At 44.6% G+C, this 19,291-nt stretch overlaps 1 protein-coding gene across 1 annotated transcript in view; it reads left to right on the forward strand.

Moving 5' to 3' along the window:
* The first annotated feature begins 1,171 nt into the window (after window positions 1-1,171).
* Window positions 1,172-19,291, forward strand: part of TMEM275 (transmembrane protein 275) — a 53,309-nt gene continuing 35,189 nt past the window's right edge. The window contains exon 1 of the mRNA XM_033915533.1: window positions 1,172-1,401. The gene's annotated coding sequence lies outside the window, so the exon portion shown is untranslated. The remainder of the gene's footprint in view (window positions 1,402-19,291) is intronic.

Below are 19,291 nucleotides of genomic sequence, written 5' to 3' on the forward strand. Positions count from 1 at the left end.
TTAGAACAGCTAAGGAAGCCACGAGGAAGGTAACTGCAATAGAAAAACCTAGACAGAGAAAAGCTGCTGTAGAGCCAAAACCCATCCCCCGCTACTGGCTGAAGGGGATTGGCTCTGATCTGTTTAAAAGCAGGCTGAGACAAACAGGAGGAGGAGGAGCGAGTGACGAGGGCGAGTCACTCCCACAGCCCAAGGCAGGAGAGGAGCTGTGGAACAGGGCAGCAGAGGAGAACGTGCTGGATTATCCCATGCAGGATTTGGAGGAAGGCTTAACCCCTTCAAACTATCCAGTGCCAGACCAGGTAGAAGGCATGGAGATAGAAATAGCTGGCCCTAGGGTAGAAGGCCAGTTAGAAGGTATGGAATTCTGAATGAAAGAATGCAGCAACAGGGAAACTGTTTGTGCTTTGTGTTTTCTTTTTGCATATCGTTTTTTTTTCTCTCTCTGCTGCCCAAGTTAAACCTGAAGAAGGGGATATATATATTGAGCTGTATAAGCATAGGAAGTTGGAGAATAATACTTGCCTGAAGTCTGAATCAAGTTATGCATTCAAAGACAAGTTTGTGAACCAGAGGCAGGCTGAACTGTTTAAAGTGCTGTTGGAACTGTAGGAAAGTTACTGTGACTCCCGTTGCAGGGAGCTAATTAGATTAACCGTCTCAGCTGTGTGATTTGTGCCTGCACGTAGGAGCTGAGAGAAAAGCTGTACTGCTAACAGAGTGTGCTGTGACGATTTTTGCCTACTGAGTTCTTGTCTGCTTGAAAATGTACTGTAAGTTTGATTTTTGCCAATTTACTATTTTTGTTCAATGACCTGCAAAGTGATATTGTTTTGCTGTTGCATATCTTTTGACCTGGAGGTCAGAATAAACCACTTATGTTTTCCTAAAGAACTCGTTTGCTTGGTGATATAATGAAACCTTGTACTTACCCTATATCTCGAGGGGCCTAGACCGTTGTCTGGGGCCGCCTAAAAATCCTGAAGGTACCCCTAGTTGAAGGGGACGCGCCCGAATCTGTGTGTTTGTCACACGCCAGCCCTGGACTGCAAGGGGGTTTGTGACAGTTTGGTATCAGGAGTGCGGTCTGTTACCTCTTCAGGTGAAGATTGGGGAGTGCAAAGGTGGAAAATTTTTTTTTTGTTTGTTTTTACTCTCTACTATTGTTTGGTTCATCGGAACCAGGATTATAAATGCTGGTGAATGAAAGCGGCTTGAACATTCCAAGGATATCGGTTCCAGCGTCCGGAGTTTGGCGGCTGCAGGAAGGGTGGATAGCAGACCGGGGGTCAAGGCCATCGTCCTGAGCTGGCGAGGAACAAAAGGGGGACCAATAGGTCTCTGAAGAAGGGTGGTGCACCCTGTAATGAGCACGCAGGCGATGATGCATCAGTACCTCTGGTAAGCATATACAACAGAGGGGCTGGTGAAGATAGTGTCGGGGAGAAAGAACTGTGTGGTATCGCACTTGGAGTGTGTGTTTTTTCATTTTTTTTACAGAGTCAGCATGGAGCCGGTGGCGTTAGCAGTGGTTGCGGGAGAACGTCAGAGGCAGAATGAGGACTTAAAGAAGGTCCTGGAGACTAGCCACGGACTATGGCAAGCAAGCCAGGAGTCTAGTGAACGTCATCACAGTGACTTTATGCGAGCCATGGAGCAGCAGTCTCAATTAATGGCGCAGCTATTGAAGCCTACGACTGGTGGACAGATGCATATACCGGTATTGGGGACTGGGGGTAATCTACCGGTGGTGGGGCAAAACTCTCTAGGTTTATTGAATTTGAACAAAATAACACCACAGGATGCCCCAGATGATTTTTTAAACTCTTTTGAGAGGGTTGCTGCTGCAGCAGGTTGGCCTCCAGAGCAGTGGGCGGTTCGCCTTCTGCCATGTTTGGCTGGCGAGACCCTTGCGGCTTTTCAGACCATTGCTGCGGATCAGGCCAGTAGTTACCCAGCTGTGAAAGCGCATATCCTGGATTTTCTGGGATATACAAGAGAGTATTATAGGCAAACCTTTCGTGCTCTCCAGTTAAGGGTAAAAGAAAGACCTAAGGCGCTGTTACAACGCCTAACGAAAGCTGCAGAAAGGTGGTTACAGCCTTTCTTGGCAGACCCACGAGCTATGTTTGCTGAGTTAGTCAGGGAACAATTCCTAGAGGCTCTGCCCCAGAACATAAAGGGGTGGATCCAGAATCAGGGATGCCAGGATCTGACACAGTCACTATCTGTGGCAGAAGCCTATCTGGATGCCCAGGGACTTCCCAAGAAACCAGGCCCAAGTTATAGACCCCAGACACAGTTCCAGAGGGACACTACACTTCAGGCTCCTACTAATAATAACATGCCACCCAGGAACCCTCAGAATCATGTACAGAAACCCTTTAACCCAGCTCCCATCTTTTGCTTCAGGTGTGGGGGAAAAGGACACCGTCAAAGGGAATGCAGGGAAAGAAGGGATTTTACTATTGCATGTGGGGTAAAGAGAGCTAGTCACGGAGAATATTTTCAGAAAGTACAAGTGGCTGGTAGGACAGTGTCTGCCCTGATTGATACGGGGGCAGAACAGAGCGTTATGGCACAGAAATTATGGCATCAAATTAGGGGTGCCAGCCCCAGTGATAAAGGGTTGGATACAGTGAAGGTGTGGTGTGTGCATGGTGATATGAGGGAGTATCCCCGTCAGCAGGTGAACTTGAGAGTTGGGGGAGAAATGATTGAGCTAAAGGTAGCCGTTGCTCAGAATATACCTCATTCCTTGATCCTGGGTCAGGATTGGCTCAGAACCAAGGTTAGGGGTGATTACAAGACCCCTACCGGATGCAGGAGGGGGGAAGAGACCCAGATTAAGGGTAGACTGATATTGGGAGCATGGTCTAAGCAATATCAGTTCCAATCCAGGAGGGCCAGAAGAGCAGGGGACTGGCGAGCTAGAAATGGTGGAAAAGAATGGCAGCCCACAATCAGATGGGTACCCTTATCTGAAAAAGCAAAGGCCCCTACACGAGCATATGGGAAGGCTGCAGGGTACGATCTTTATGCCGCACAGGAACAACTGATTCCCGCCAATGGGAGAGCCCTGGTTAATACTGATTTACAGTTGTCTCCGCCACCAGGCTCGTATTTAAGGATTGCGCCCCGCTCAGGTTTAGCATGGAAAGCTTCGGTAGATGTAGCAGCAGGAGTTATCGACCCTGATTTTCGGGGTAATGTAGCGGTCCTATTGGTAAATCACGGGTCTGTACCATTCCAGGTACAGCCTGGAGATTGCATTGCCCAGATAGTGTGTGAACGTATATGGGCGGCAAGACTGGAGAGATGGGTTTACTTCCCTGAGACTAAGAGGGGTATGAAAGGCTTTGGGTCATCGGGGAACACACAGCCTAGTACACACGAACGATTGACTGACCAGGATAAGATACCTACACAAGTGGAAAGTAAGGGGACAGAAACCATCCAAATACAGAATTCGGAAACACATACTCCGGCAACCTTCCCGGTTCCTGGGGACTCACACAAGGGGGAACACAGTGAGGGGGCCGAATGGAGGAAGGAGATGGAGGAATTACAAGCACAGATAAGAGCTCTGACAAAGGATAAAGAGGATCAGGGTAAAGAGATAAAGCAGGAACTTGAAGAACAAAATCAACAAAATATAGGGTCCTTTAATAAAGCTCTAGAGGACTTGACCAAGCAACTTTCTCAAGTGGGAGAGCAGGTCGCAGGAAATCAGCAACAGCAGAGTGAGTTAAAAAAGCTTATGGAAGGTTTGGCAGGAAAATGGAAAGACAAGGAGGGTGAAACATGTAAATGGGTAAAGCAAAATCAAATATTTGAAACCCAGCTAGGCCAGTATAAATCTCAGTTGAACAGAGTGGAAGAGGTGTTGGGTGACTTACAGGCTCAACTGGAACAGACAAAGGAGGGTGGTATGGAAGAAATATCAGAGGCTGTAGCAGCCTTAGCCCACAGAGTATTCAGTCTAGAGGGGTTGGAGTGTACAAAGGGCTTAGATGATTGTGAGTCAAACAAAGTCCCAGTGTTACGGTGGCCTGATGACTTCTGTGATACAAGCCCTAGTCCGAGCCCTTCTGATAAAAGAAACAAAAATAGGAAACGCCATTGAATTTATTTAGGCTGTCACATATTCCTGTGAATATAGGGACTCCTCAGGGTACAAGTGAGGGTCATCCTTTAAGGGTGGGGGAATGTGACAAACCCAGCACCAGCACTGGTCCAGTCCCTGATAGGATCAAGTGCAGAAGAGCTGACCAGATTGATTCTGGCGCTCAACTTGAGGCTGACCTCCCTTGCCCCCTTAATCAAAGAGATAGTGAGCTGGAACAGAGGCAAACAGATTGGCAACAGCAGCCTCTGGGCTTTAGAACAGCTAAGGAAGCCACGAGGAAGGTAACTGCAATAGAAAAACCTAGACAGAGAAAAGCTGCTGTAGAGCCAAAACCCATCCCCCGCTACTGGCTGAAGGGGATTGGCTCTGATCTGTTTAAAAGCAGGCTGAGACAAACAGGAGGAGGAGGAGCGAGTGACGAGGGCGAGTCACTCCCACAGCCCAAGGCAGGAGAGGAGCTGTGGAACAGGGCAGCAGAGGAGAACGTGCTGGATTATCCCATGCAGGATTTGGAGGAAGGCTTAACCCCTTCAAACTATCCAGTGCCAGACCAGGTAGAAGGCATGGAGATAGAAATAGCTGGCCCTAGGGTAGAAGGCCAGTTAGAAGGTATGGAATTCTGAATGAAAGAATGCAGCAACAGGGAAACTGTTTGTGCTTTGTGTTTTCTTTTTGCATATCGTTTTTTTTTCTCTCTCTGCTGCCCAAGTTAAACCTGAAGAAGGGGATATATATATTGAGCTGTATAAGCATAGGAAGTTGGAGAATAATACTTGCCTGAAGTCTGAATCAAGTTATGCATTCAAAGACAAGTTTGTGAACCAGAGGCAGGCTGAACTGTTTAAAGTGCTGTTGGAACTGTAGGAAAGTTACTGTGACTCCCGTTGCAGGGAGCTAATTAGATTAACCGTCTCAGCTGTGTGATTTGTGCCTGCACGTAGGAGCTGAGAGAAAAGCTGTACTGCTAACAGAGTGTGCTGTGACGATTTTTGCCTACTGAGTTCTTGTCTGCTTGAAAATGTACTGTAAGTTTGATTTTTGCCAATTTACTATTTTTGTTCAATGACCTGCAAAGTGATATTGTTTTGCTGTTGCATATCTTTTGACCTGGAGGTCAGAATAAACCACTTATGTTTTCCTAAAGAACTCGTTTGCTTGGTGATATAATGAAACCTTGTACTTACCCTATATCTCGAGGGGCCTAGACCGTTGTCTGGGGCCGCCTAAAAATCCTGAAGGTACCCCTAGTTGAAGGGGACGCGCCCGAATCTGTGTGTTTGTCACACGCCAGCCCTGGACTGCAAGGGGGTTTGTGACACTTTGCTGTCATGAAGCCCCGGCTTCTGCTTCAAGTCCAATCAAGTGCTCAGTGCTCCCCAATCACTCTCAAAATTTTTTTCTAGTTTCAGCTTTTTGAGTCTTTAAAAGTTCTAGTGTGCTATGATGCATGTAAGCCAGAACTGGTAGAGTCCCGTGCTCTTCATGCCTTGAAGTTCAGAATGGCTTTCACTGAGCACTATTAATTAAATATTTATATTTTTAGTACATTTCTAGAATATTAGATTTTCTCTTTTTTGAAGAAGGTACAGAAACATAGAAACATGATGGCAGATAAAGGCCAAATGGCCCATTAATTCTAGCCTAGTGTTCTTCAAAGCAAGGTCCAGGGGCCAACAGTGGCCCTTATAGATTTCTGGGGTGGCTCCCATTGTCATTCTACCGTTCTACCTACGCTTGTGATAGAAAAGGGGTAGGACTCATATGCTTGAAAGATAAGGCATTTTGTGACAAAAGAATGCATTTGGAAACACCCACCTCCTTGAGGATATCCTCACTGAAAAGGGTTTTGTTTTATTTTTTTTATGGATTTTTATAATATTACAAGCTTTAACAAAGTCAAGGAAAGCAAACATACCAGCAGAATCTATTACCATTAAACCCCAACTTAGAAGAAAAATAAGAAATCAGAGAAGTGAAGCAATATAAGCAGAAATACTAGTGGGCTGAATGCTCTGACACTCAAAGGGGTGGGGTGTGTGTGTTAATTAGGAAAAATCTCACAACAGACTAGTACAGGGGTGTCCAATGTCGGTCCTCGAGGGCCGCAGTCCAGTCGGATTTTCAGGATTTCCCCAATGAATATACATGAGGTCTATTTGCATGCACTGCTTTCATTGTATGCTAATAGATCTCATGCATATTCATTGGGGAAATCCTAAAAACCCGACTGGATTGCGGCCCTCGAGGACCGACATTGGACACCCCTTTACTAGTAGAACCTATCACCATTTGACACAATCTTATAGCTTATGCTAACACAGGGGTAGGGAACTCCGGTCCTCGAGAGCCGTATTCCAGTCGGGTTTTCAGGATTTACCCAAATGATATGCATGAGATCTATTTGCATGCACTGCTTTCAATGTATATTCATTGGGGAAATCCTGAAAACCCGACTGGAATATGGCTCTCGAGGACCGGAGTTCCCTACCCCTGATATAGCTAAAGGGACTGGGGGCTGCCTTGATGACAACAAATTCTTCAAATGTTCTGGGTTTTATCTGAAATCATTATAATGCATAATGGGGAATGTATGGCACAGTGGTTAAAGCTACAGCTTCAGCACCCTGAGGTTGTGGGTTTGTTCCTGAGCAAGTCACTTAATACCCCCATTGCCTCAGTGATTCCCAACCCTGTCCTGGAGGAACACCAGGCCAATCGGGTTTTCAGGCTAGCCCTAATGAATATGCATGAGAGAGATTTGCATATGATGGAAGTGATAGGCATGCAAATTTGCTTCATGCATATTCATTAGGGCTAGCCTGAAAACCCAATTGGCCTGGTGTTCCTCCAGGACAGGGTTGGGAACCACTGTTCTAGATGACTAAACAAGCAGTCTCCACATCACTTAAAGCTTCCCACACGTCTTCCAATGTAATCTTCTCAGGTCTTTTCTTTAACCTCTTAACCCCAGCCACAGTCACCTCCGGGGTCGTGGCCTTACAAGATGGACCAGTGAACATAAGAACTTAAGAATTGCCGCTGCTGGGTCAGACCAGTGGTCCATCGTGCCCAGCAGTCTGCTCACGCGGCGGCCCCTAGGTCAAAGACCAGTGCCCTAACCAAGACCAGCCCTACCTGCGTTTGTTCTGGTTCAGCAGGAACTTGTCTAACTTTGTCTTGAATCCGTGGAGGGTGTTTCCTCCTATAACAGCCTCTGGAAGAGCGTTCCAGTTTTCTACCACTCTCTGAGTGAAGAAGAACTTCCTTACGTTTGTGTGGAATCTATCCCCTTTCAACTTTAGAGAGTGCTCTCTTGTTCTCCCTACCTTGGAGAGGGTGAACAACCTGTCCTTATCTACTAAGTCTAAGCCCTTCAGTACCTTGAATGTTTCGATCATGTCCCCTCTCAATCTCCTTTGTTCGAGGGAGAAGAGGCCTAGTTTCTCTCATCTTTCACTGTACGGCAACTCCTCCAGCCCCTTAACCATTTTAGTCGCTCTTCTCTGGACCCTCTCGAGTAGTACCATGTCCTTCTTCATGTATGGCGATCAGTGCTGGACGCAGTATTCCAGGTGGGGACGTACAATGGTCCGGTACAGCGGCATGATAACCTTCTCTGATCTGTTTGTGATCCCCTTCTTAACCATTCCTAGCATTCTGTTCGCCCTTTTCGCTACTGCTGCGCATTGTGCAGACGATTTCATCCACTTGTCGACCAGTACTCCTAAGTCTCTTTCCTGGGGGGGGGGGGGGGGGTATCTCTGTGTACCGCACCAGACATCCTGTATTCATGTATACACAGAGAGGCTTCTTGTCCCTTAGTCCGGGTAATTTTTCTCATTTCAGTCTGATCACCAAAGGTTTACAAATCAAACTGCTGTCAGTGTGGGCTCAGTTTAAAAGGTTATCTGTCTTTTGTGCTCACTTGAAGTAATGTTCCTCGGTTGCAATGACGATATCCTACTGAGGGAAGGGAGACCAAGATTAATGTGTTTTAAGAACGAAAGGGAAAGCATAGCAAAGCAGAAATGCTGGAAGGAGCAAAGGCTTCAGTGTGCCTTTGATGCGAGAGATGTGGCAAGAGCAAAACCTTTTTCATCCTGATGCATGAAGCCAAACGTTTTGGTTGAAAGCTCTGCTGTGAAATCCAACTGATTTCATTCCAGTGTGACAGTGCAATGTTGCAATACTAATTATCTTCCAGGGACAAGACACGGTGCACACCAGGAAGCTTACTTCTCTAATGCTGCTTTACAGACACCAGTCAAGACCAGAAAGATGTCTAGGTCTCTATGTAACTAATCTTAATGCTGCCCAATGATATAGCATGTCAGGAGGTCTTTTCTTCCAGCAAAATGGCAATGAGGTACACTTAGGAGGGCTAAAACTGCTTTGGTGATGGTCTCGGATCTCATGATTTCTTGGAACAGGTAAGGGTGGGCACAGGGCATAGGTCGGGGATGCAGGAGTTCCACAAACAAGTCGAGTTTCCAGGACACCCGCCATGGAAATGAATGAGGTCAATTTGCATGAGTACTACCTTCATATTATGCATAAGAACATAAGAAGTACCTCTGCTGGGTCAGACCTGAGGTCCATCGTGCCCAGCAGTCCACTCGCACGGTGGCCCAACAGGTCCAGGACCTGTGCAGTAATCCTCTATCTATACCCCTCTATCCCCTTCAGAAAATTGTCCAATCCCTTCTTGAACCCTAATACCGGACTCTGTCCTATCACGCCCTCTGGGAGCACATTCCAGGTGTCCACCACCCGTTGGGTGAAGAAAAACTTCCTAGCATTGGTTTTGAATCTGTCCCCTTTCAACTTTTCCGAATGCCCTCTCGTTCTTGTAGTTTTCAAAAGTTTGAAGAATCTGTCTCTCTCCACTCTCTCTATGCTCTTCATGATCTTGTAAGTCTCTATCATATCCCCTCTAAGTCTCCTCTTCTTCAGGGAAAAGAGACCCAGTTTCTCCAATCTTTCTCTCTCTCTCTCTTTCTATTTCTGTCTCTCTCTCTTTCTTTCTATCACTCTCTCTCTCTCTGTTTCTCTCTGTCTCCCTTTCTCTATGTCCCTCTCTACTCTCTCTATGCCCTTCATGATCTTGTAAGTCTCTATCATATACCCTCTAAGTCTCCTCTTCTCCAGGGAAAAGAGTCCCAGTTTCTCCAATCTCTCAGCGTATGAAAGGTTTTCCATTCCTTTTATCAGACGCGTCGCTCTCCTCTGAACCCTCTCGAGTAACGCCATATCCTTCTTAAGGTATGGCGATGTAAGCAATAACAATTTAAATTCTTTATCATGAATGGCTGCTTGGTATGAAAGTGTGTGATCCAAACATTTCTTACTTTTAAACTAAATTAACTAAAACTTAACCTTTATAAACCGGGTCTTCAACCAAAGGAAGCTCAACACGGTTAACAATAAGTTTAAAATGTAAAGTAAACTGAAATGCAAGAGTTAGTTTTCAAAATGTTTAGCGAATAACAAAGTTTTTAGAAGTTTACGGAAGAGTTGGAAGGAACTGGGACACCTCAAAATTAGGGGAAGTTCATTCTGTAGTTGGAGAAATTTAAACGCCAGAGAGCTGCTAAAATTCTTAACTCCTTGAATTCCTTTCCTAGAAGGAAGAGAAAGTTCAAATCGATGAATGTCTCTCGCATATGAAAATCTATAAACATTCCATAGCAGAGGAACAAGAGGAGCAAAGATACCATGTAAAATCTTAAAAACAAGACGTAAACACTTAAACTGAATTCTAAAATAAACTGCAAGCCAATGGAGAGAGAAAAGCAAAGGAGTCACGTGGTCGAATTTGCTCTTTCCATAGATGCAAATAATCATCAGGGATATGTGGAAAACCCGAACTGTGTGCGGCACTCAAGGCCCCGCCTCATTCTCCAGCATACTCCAGGAGCTAGCTGACAGCAGCATTCACACAGGTTCTGAATGACTCCATGTCACCTAGGGCAGGTTGGTCCAGGGCATGTTTTCCCCATTTATGCACAAAGAGGTGCTGTTGATCTCTTTAGGACAGGGGTTCTCAGCTGAATCCTGGGGATACCCCAGTCCAGGGGTATCAAAGTCCCTCCTTGAGGGCCGCAATCCAGTCGGGTTTTCAGGATTTCCCCAATGAATATGCATTGAAAGCAGTGCATGCAAATAGATCTCATGCATATTCATTGGGGAATTCCTGAAAACCCGACTGGATTGCGGCCCTCAAGGAGGGACTTTGAGACCCCTGCCCCAGTCAGTCAGGTTTTCAGGCTACTCACAACGGTGGGTTTCTTGAAGATGGTAGGTTTAGAAATAACCCCGGAAAATACTTTTTCAAAGAAAGGGTAGTGAATGCGTGGAACAGTCTCCCGGTAGAGGTGGTGAGACGAAAACTGTATTTGAACAGGACAAGTACATTAGATCTCTAATGGAGAGGAAGGGATAGCAGATGCCAGGGACAGGCCATATGGTCTTTATCTGCCTTCATTTTTTTTGTTTCTAATTAGGGTTACCAGACGTCGGACATGTCTTCCTTTTGAGGACCTGTCTGGGGGTCTGGATGGCTTTTCAAAACCCAGACAAAGCAATCGCATCGGGATGCCCTTCCTGCCCGACGAACAGACAGCGGGGGCAGGTCTGGAGCGGAACTGGGATGTAATGGGGCGGGGATGGGTGGAACTGGGAAGGCCTGGGGCGGGTGTACCCCTTTTTCAGGGTGCTCTTAATGATCAATCTTTTATTTCTGGTCCTGCCATCTGAAGGGGAACAGCTAGGGAGATAACAGCAGAAATATTGGTCTCCAGTGTTCTCTGTCAATTGAGATTGTATCTCTTTTCCCTTTTCAATTTAATAGGGCCGATTGTAAAACTGCTCAGAAAGGTTTCTAATAAGCAGTAGATCAAATATTTAATACATTTGAAACTTGAAACTTAATTGCATTCTGGAAGTACTCAGTTTGAAGCCGAAATGATAACATCATTTATTTAATTTTCATGAGAATCACCAATCTACAGTCACATACGTTGACGATGGGAAGTACAGCACATTGGGGGGGAGGAGGGGGGGGGGCGGTTTCTCCAGGTCAGTCTGAAGAGAATCTAACCCAGAATTAAATTAAACGGGCCTTGACCGTTTCCTACTGTTATTTTCTTTTGCACACGAAAGAAGAGCGTGATGTGGGTGTGATCATAGGCAATGAGCTTAAGGTGGCTAAACAGGTTGAAAAGGGGCCGGCGAAAACTAGAAAGATGCTCGAATGCATAGGGAGAGGAATGGCAGATAGAAAAGGAGACAACGATGCCCCTGTTTAAGACTGATGAGACATCTGTTAGAATACTGTGAACAATTCTGGAGGTCGCACCTTCAAATAGATATAGGATTGCCAGATTTTCCAATCAGAAATAACGGACCCTTAGACTCGCCCCCAGGCCTGATCAATTCTGCCCATTCCTGACCTGTAACGCCCTAATCCCGCCCCCCAGTCCCACTCTAGCCACGCCCCCCACTGCCTGCTCTTGTTGAGCAGAGAGGAAGTCCACGCATGTGCGCACATCACAAAAGGAGGACAAGTCCGGGGAAATCTGGACATCTGGTAAACCCTAAATAGATATAAGCAGGATGGAGTCAGTCCAGAGGTTGGTAGTCTTTGCTATAAAGTGTATAGCGACAGAGTTGAAGATCTCATTATGTATACTTTAGAAGAAGGGGGGAGAGGCCAGAAAGACATCTGAATACCTATGTGGCATAAATGCACAGGAGGTGAATTTCTTTTGGTTGAAAGGAAGCTCTGAAACAAAGGGACATTGGATGAAAGTGAAAGGAGACAGACTCAGACAGCCTGAGGAAATACTCCTTCATGAAAAGGGTGGAGAATTCATTCAATGGCCTCCCAGTAGAGGTGGTAGAGACAAAAACTCTGAATTCAAGAAAGCTTGGGACAAGTATAGATAGAGTTACCAGATGTCCGGATTTACCCGGACATGTCCTCCTGTTGAGGACATGTCTGGGGGTCCACATGGCTTTTCAAAACCCGGTACTTTGTCCGGGTTTTGAAAAGAAATCGTGTTGGGAGGGGGCATCCATGTATGTGCGGATACAACACAGTGACTTCACATGTACACACTAATGCATGTAACATCATTGCATTGCATCTATGCATGCACAGGTGGGTGGGGTTGGGGGTGGAGCCAGGGGCAGAACTGGGGCATAACGGGGGTGGGGATGGGTGAACTTGGACAGGACTTGGGGCAGGTCTAGGGGTCTGGATTTTACTGACGTAAAATCTGGTAACCCTAAGTACAGAGGATCTCTAAGGGAGAGAAAGGGAGAGCAGATAGCATGGATAGTAGACTAGATAGGCCACATGGTCTCTATCTATCTTCATTTTTCTCTGCTTTTTTGAGATCATTGTCAAAAAAACGAAAACCATCCAAAATGTGGCATAAAGGGGTAAATGGAAGTTTTTCTTGCCAAATCCTTCTAATTCTCTATTTCTGAAACATATTTTGTGGATGGGTTTCTATTGTGCTTGTCTGCTGTACGTCTAAATCTCAAGGGGTGTGTGATAGAGGCCTGGTTTAGGTGGGGCTAGGGCAGGCTTATGATTGGCTGTTATTCTGCAATAACATCCTTGAAGGGCTGCATCTACAAGAGATTCCTTGATCGAAAGCAGGCAAATGAAACAAACATTTAACCAGCTTTATTTCATACTTTTACTTTCTTATCAAACTTTCAGGAAATCAAACAAAACTTATCTCTTTGACAAATTTCTCTGACTCCACTTCTGCCTCGATCCATTCCTAAAACACTCCCAGATAAACTCGATTAATCTTAACATGCTAATGGAATTTCGAACTTTTTTTGTGTTATCGCTGTCTGTATACAGTCTCTTCCTCTGTAAACCGCTCTGAACTGTTTGTGGTATTGCGGTAAATAAAAATAAAGTTATTATTATTATTATTTTAGAAAATGTCCAGGGCACAATTTGGACGTTTGGGGCTAGACCTGTTTCAACAATGAATAAGTACCAAAAAAGTCCCCAAACTGACCATATGAGCACTGGAGAATGTAGGCATGACCCCTCCCCCCCCCACACATACACATTCTCCCCCACTGGTCACTGACCCCCTCCCACTCTTCACAGATGTGAATGAAACAGTGCATACCTGCCTGCATGACACTTCAAATATTATGGGATCTGCCGTCATTTACTATGTTACTATGTATCCTAGTAGAAAGGCAAGCAGGTCCCTGTTTTAGCCTGGTGGGCGGTGTAGTCAAAACAAAAACCGAAACTGCAGAACAACGCCCAAGACACAGGCAATGTTTATTCCCATAAACATTTTGTTGCGCACAAATTCACCACCTTATAGGAGTAACAGGACCCGACACGGTCCGTGTTTCGATGAACACGTCTTCATCAGGGGTCCCAAAGATGGTGGTAAAGAATATAAACGCAACAATTTTTGCCTGATCGATGGGCTGCGGTGTGTAGTGAGGCATGTCACTGCTGAAAAAGGGGGAATCCGGGAAACTAAAGGCCGGTGAGTCTGACCTCGGTACCGGGAAAGATGATAGAGGCACTGATAAAGGACCACATCGTCGACCACCTTGACGGACACAATCTGATGAGGACCAGCCAGCACAGCTTCAGCAAAGGAAGATCTTGCTTGACAAACTTGCTGCACGTCTTTGAGGGAGTAAATAGGCAGACAGACAAAGGTGACCCGGTCGACACTGTATATCTGGATTTTCAGAAGCCGTTTGACAAGGTCCCACATGAACGACTACTTCAAAAAATTGCGAGCCATGGGATTGAGGGTAAAATACTCACATGGATCAAAAACTGGTTGGCGGATAGAAAACAGAGAGTGGGGGTAAATTGTCAATACTTGGACTGGAAAAATGTCACCAGTGGAGTGCCGCAGGGTTTGGTGCTTGGGCCTGTGCTCTTCAACATATTTATAAATGACCTGGAAATTGGAACGGTGAGCGAGGTGATTAAATTTGCAGACGATACGAAGTTATTCAGAGTAGTGAAGATGCAGGAGGATTGCGAAGACTTGCAACAGGACATAAACATGCTCGAGAAATGGGCTGCGACAAGGCAAATGAAGTTTAATGTGGATAAGTGTAAGGTGATGCATGTCGGTAACAAAAAAATCTTGTATACGACTACAGGATGTCTGGTGCAGTACTCGGATAGACCCCCCTAGGAAAGAGACTTGGGAGTACTGGTCGACAAGTCGATGAAGCCATCCGTGCAATGTGTGGCAGCGGCAAAAAGGGCGAACAGAATGCTTGGAATGATTAAGAAGGGAATCACGAACAGATCGGAGAAGGTTATCATGCCGCTGTACCGGGCCATGGTGCGACCCCACCTGGAATACTGCATCTAGCACTGGTCACCATACTTGAAGAAGGACATGGTACTACTTGAAAGGGCACTAACGCTGGTATAGGAACAATAAAGCTACTTTAAATGCCTTTTAACCTTAAGTAGTGCTCAGACTCCTAGATGGATCGTAAGAACTCAATATGGGGACAAGCCCCTATAGAGATTCCTATGGTATCTATCATTGCATCATTGTACAATTAAAGGTGATTCAAAGCGCTATTTGAAAAGTACTCATATAAGTACTACTCGAAAGGGTCCAGAGTAGAGTGACTAAAATGGTTAAGGGGCTGGAGGAGTTGTTGTACAGCGAGAGATTAGAGAAACTGGGCCTCTTCTCCCTTGAAAAGAAGAGACTGAGAGGGGACATGATTGAAACGTTCAAGATAATGAAGGGAACAGACTTAGAAGATAAAGACAGGTTGTTCACCCTCTCCAAGGTAGGAAGAACAAGAGGGCACTCTCTAAAGTTAAAAGGGGATAGATTCCGTACAAACATAAGGAAATTCTTTTTTACCCAGAGAGTGGTGGAAAATTGGAACGCTCTTCCGGAGGCTGTCGTAGAGGAAAACACCCTCCAGGGATTCAAGACAAAGTTCCTGCTAGACCAGAACGTATGCAAGTAAGACTAGACTCAGGGCTCAGGTCCTTGACCTAGGGGCCGCCACAGGAGCGGACCGCTGGGCATGATGAACCATTGGTTTGACCCAACAGTGGCAATTCTTAGGTTCTTATGACTCTAGGGCGGTGTGGTCAACCACAGAGATAGGGACTCCAGGCCTATATCCCATTCTAACTACTACAGTTATAGTGGAATATATGAGCCTTCCAAAATCCACCTAAATCCCACTGTACCTACATATAATCGTGAGAATTCGCGGAAGCCAATCAGGAAGACGCTCAGCGCCAAGCAGCGGCTGAAGATAGGAGAGCTCACAGCAGCCACCGACGACCGGGTTAGCAGCAGGACAGGAGCAAGGAAAGCTCACTCCTGCCCGCTGCACCTCTGCACCACCAGGGATTGGCAGAGGACGGTCAGGACAGGACATGGCAGGGCAGGAGCCAATTTTTGAGGAGGCAACAGCCCCTGTGGGCTCCCCCCCCCCATTCCGACGCCTATGGTGCACTGTATACAAAGATTTTATAATAGAACCCTATCTTTTTTGGGCAAGACTTTGGAACAAAAATTTTAGTGGTTTGATTTTAAAGTTTTAGTGGTTTGATCTTAAATTCTTCTTACCAGGCCTTTTACAAGATCATTAAAAACTTTTCTGGTTTGATAAATATGTATAATCTAGATAAGTTAATAATTTCTTAATGTTCTATTTTATATACAAGGTACTGTGTTTTGTGGTGTAAATTCGCTGCATTGCAGTATATAAATAAATTTATTATTATTATGGAAATTCTGAAATCCTGACCAATTGGAGTAGAACGGGTACAAGTTGATCGATTTTTCACTCCGTCAAAAATGACAAAGAATAGGGGACACTCGATGAAGTTACAGGAAAATACTATTAAAACCAATTGGAGGAAATATTTTTTTTCCTTGGAGAATAGTTACGCTCTGGAACACGTTGCCAGAGGATGTGGTAAAAGCGGATAGCGTAGCTGGTTTTAAGAAAGGTTTGGACAAGTTCCTGGAGGAAAAGTCCATAGTCTGTTATTGAGAAAGACATGGGGGAAGTCACTGCTTGCCCTGGATCGGTAGCATGGAATGTTGCTACTATTTGGGGTTCCAGAATCTTTTGTAACTCTTTAGGATTCTGAATGGAATGTTGCTACACCTTGGGTTTTGGACGGGTATTAGTGATCTGGATTGGCCAACGTGAGAACAAGCTGCTGGACTTGATGGACCATTGGTCTGACCCAGTAGGGCTATTCTTATGTTCTTAGTGTGCCCATCCCTGGGGCAACCCCAAATCTTTGGTGACCGTGTTTTCGCTGCATCTCCAAGTCTGAATTCAATCTGGCCTGCAATGGATTGATTTTTGATTTCCATCCCAGTTTGAGCCCTCCAGTGCATTGATTTTCTAACAGACTTCACAGAGTATTTACCATTCATTGCATGAATTCTCGCCAGTTCATTACAATACAAATCACGCCACTTCACTCCCACCCATGGTTATCTGATAGTGTTATGTCACTGGCAATAAACCTTGTGAATCAACCAAACCATTTCAGAAAGATTAGCTTTGCAAGTAGAGTGTGCAATGATAGATTCGATAAACCAATTTCTCCCAAAGAGAAGCAAATCATTTCTAAATGCCAGAGTTTGCTCTTGGATGTGGTTTATACTTTGAAAGAATTGCTGGTTTTAAATTTGATCATTTTCTACTGGAGCAGTTGAAAGAAAGTCATAATTTTTTTAAGTTCAATAAGTTTTATTGAATTTTTTTTTTTTAATAACAGCCAAACTGTTAGTAACAAAGTTTAATAACAATCGTGCAAAATACTTTCACAGGTACATTAGATTAGAAATCGTAACAAAAATGATAATTATAAAGAAAACAAATATTATGTGTCTTGCATCACCATTTTAAGCAGTGTGGCTCACATGTATAGAAATAGTGTTAGATAGTCCAAAATGACAGTCATAAAGATCTTTAAGCTAATAGGTGCATTAATGCCAACAACTATGCGTATAGGGGAGAGTGTGGTGCAGTGGTTAAAGCCACAGCCTCAGCACCCTGGGGTTGTGGGTTCAAACCCACGCTGCTCCTTGTGACTCTGGGCAAGTCACTTAATCCCCTACTGCCTCAGGTACATTAGACAGATTGTGAGCCCACTAGGACAGGCTGGGAAAAATGCACGAGTACCTGAATAAATTCATCTCAACTATTCTGATCTCCCCTGGGAGAACGGTATAGAAAACTGAATAAATAAATAGTGTGAAAAGCTTCAGCCTCTGATAACCAAAGCTGGTATTGTGACATCATAATGCCTCATTCCACCAATGACTATGAGCCAACCTCATGAGTGATGTCACAATGGCTTCACTGTTCTATACTTGGCTCATTTTGCTACATTTTGATTTCTAGAGTGGCTCAGTGGTTAAAGCTACAGCCTCGGCACCCTGAGGTTGTGGGTTCAAACCCACGCTGCTCCTTGTGACCTTGGGCAAGTCACTTAATCCCCCCATTGTCCCAGGTACATTAGATAGATTGGGAGGGAAAAATGCTTGAGTACCTGAATAAACTCATGTAAACCCCTGGGAGAACAGTATAGAAAATTGAAATAGTGTGAAAAGTTTCAGCCTCTGGTAACCAGAGTTGGTATTGTGACATCACAATGCCTCATTTCACCAATAAGAGCCAAGCTCTTCAGTGATGTCACAATGGCTTGACTGTCCTATACTTGGCTCACTTTTACTACATTATCATTTCTAGAGTGGATCAGTTATTAAAGCTACAGCCTCAGCACCCTGAGGTTGTGGGTTCAAACCCACGCAGCTCCTTCTGACCTTGGGCAAGTCACTTAATCCCCCCATTGCCCCAGAAACAGTAGATAGATTGTGAGCCTGCAGGGACAGACAGGGAAAAAATGCTTGAGTACCTGAATAAATTAATTCTGAGCTACCCTGGGAGAGCAGTATTGAAAATTGAATAAATAAAGACTATCCCAGCAGTGTATTAAATGAATGCACAAGAAAATCACATGAGACAAAGCACCAGTGTTCTTATTGTATGACCAAGAAATGTTAACATCATCATTATTGAACTTAGCCAATTTATGGGCCTCTTTTTAAAAGCCACGGTAGTGATGCTGTGGCGTTAAACGCACCAAAGCCCTTAGGAATTGTATGGACTTCATTGAACTTACCACTGCAGTATCGTTACTATGACGTTATAAAAAGGGGACCTATAAGGGGGCCAAGTCGATCTATGCCTTATAAAAAATATTGACTGTAATACAGAAGCGGATCCAAGTTTATTGGGTGATCCGCTTAGAAGCTTGAATCAGCGGAATAACAAATTGTATCGTCCTTGTTTCTACTGTGCTAGTCGAAAACAAGGGCAATACATAAAATATGTTTCATATATACAGGATAAGACTAGTAAACAAACAAGACAGATGTACTGGGACGATAGGAAAAGGGGGAGAAGTACATTTGTTAAAATAAAGAAAACCAGATCTGTTATTTGATCTTATAACAGCCACAGATGGTTGGTTTAAATTTCTGTTTTAAATGTGAAACTTATAGGTGACCATATTTATTATTCTCTGAGCAATAATTAGCTGCTTAAATAACCCCAGAATTTGCCACAAATTTACTTAGCATAGTATTGTGCTTAAAATTAAGTTTTTGTAGCTCCAATAAAATAGACATGTTGGACGTCGCTTCTTTGTTGTTTCTCTCAAATTCATGTCTTCCTCGTGCCAAGCGGTGCTTAAAATGTAGGTTTTCCAGGCGTCGTTTATGGGATCTGGCCCCTACTGGCTAATCAATTTTTAAAATAGTTTTCAAGTAGTTTTTTAAACGGCGCTTTCAATTATCAAGTGCCAATTAAAAAAATTAACTCCTCCCCCATTTTATCAAGCCCCGTTTGGGTTTTTAAAAAATCAACGGCTGCTTCGGTAAAAGCTCTGACACTCATAGGAAATCGATGAGCTTGGAGGTTTTACCGCAGTGACTGTCGATAAAACCCCCCCTAACACGGATTGATAAAAGGGGGCCTAAGTTAGGTGCCTAGGCCAGTATTCACCGATCTAGGCTCCTAACTGTAAGCCCCTTTTATAGAATCAGGGCCGAATGTATCCTATAAGCACGT

Source organism: Geotrypetes seraphini, chromosome 12 (assembly GCF_902459505.1).
Source record: "Geotrypetes seraphini chromosome 12, aGeoSer1.1, whole genome shotgun sequence".
Taxonomy (NCBI): Eukaryota; Metazoa; Chordata; class Amphibia; order Gymnophiona; family Dermophiidae; genus Geotrypetes; species Geotrypetes seraphini.